Source organism: Arachis duranensis, chromosome 10, assembly GCF_000817695.3.
Source record: "Arachis duranensis cultivar V14167 chromosome 10, aradu.V14167.gnm2.J7QH, whole genome shotgun sequence".
Classification (NCBI taxonomy): domain Eukaryota; kingdom Viridiplantae; phylum Streptophyta; class Magnoliopsida; order Fabales; family Fabaceae; genus Arachis; species Arachis duranensis.
Genome location: NC_029781.3, coordinates 48,376,446 through 48,377,610, shown reverse-complemented (window position 1 = coordinate 48,377,610; position 1,165 = coordinate 48,376,446).

Genomic DNA, 1,165 nt, shown 5'->3' with positions numbered 1-1,165 from the left:
TACTTGTTATGCAGTAATGGAGAATATGTTGGAGTTTTGGAGATGCTTTGTCTTGATTTATTCCTGTAATGTAATATTCCATCTATGGAAAAGTGCAAAGTTCCCTCCATGGCAAGCTGTATGTAGGGTGTCACCATTGTCAATGGCTACTTCCCATCCTCTCAGTGAAAATGGTCCAAATGCTCTGTCACAGCACGGCTAATCATCTGTCGGTCCTCAATTAGGTTGGAATAGAATCCAATGATTCTTTTGCGTTTGTCACTAACGCCCAGCCTTCAGGAGTTTGAAACTCATCACAGTCATTCAATCCCGGAATCCTACTCGGAATATCACGGACAAGGTTTAGACTTTCCGGATTCTCATGAATGCCGCCATCAATCTAGCTTATACCACGAAGATTCTGATTAGAGAATCTAAGAGAAGATCATTCAATCTGATGTAGAACAGAGGTGGTTGTCAGGCACACGTTCATGGATTGAGGAATGTGATGAGTGTCACGGATCATCACCCTCTTCATAATTAAGCGCAAATGAACATCTTAGATAGTAACACACACATTTAAATGGAGAAATAGAAACAATTGCATTAATTCATCGAGACGCTGCAGAGCTCCTCACCCCCAACAATGGAGTTTAGAGACTCAGGCTGCCAAAGAGTGTATAATTCAGATCTAAAAATGTCATGAGGTACAAGATAAGTCTCTAAAAGTTGTTTAAATAGTAAACTAGTAACCTAGGTTTACAGAATATAAGTGGACTAAGATAATTGGTGCAGAAATCCACTTCTGGGGCCCACTTGGTGTGTGCTGGGGCTGAGACTAAAGCTATCCACGAGCTGAGGCTTTTCTTGGAGTTGAACTCCAAGTTATAACGTGTTTTGGGCGTTCAACTCTGGATCATGACGTGTTTCTGGCGTTTAACTCCAGATAGCAGCATGTACTTGGCGTTCAACGCCAAGTTACGTCATCTATCTTAGCATAAAGTATGGACTATTATATATTGCTGGAAAGCCCTGGATGTCTACTTTCCAACGCCATTGAGAGTGCGCCAATTGGACTCCTGTAGCTCCAAAAAAATGCATTCCCAGTGCAGGGAGGTCAGGATCCAACAGCATCAGCAGTCCTTTTTCAGCCTAACTCAGATTTTTGCTCAGCTCCCTCAATTTC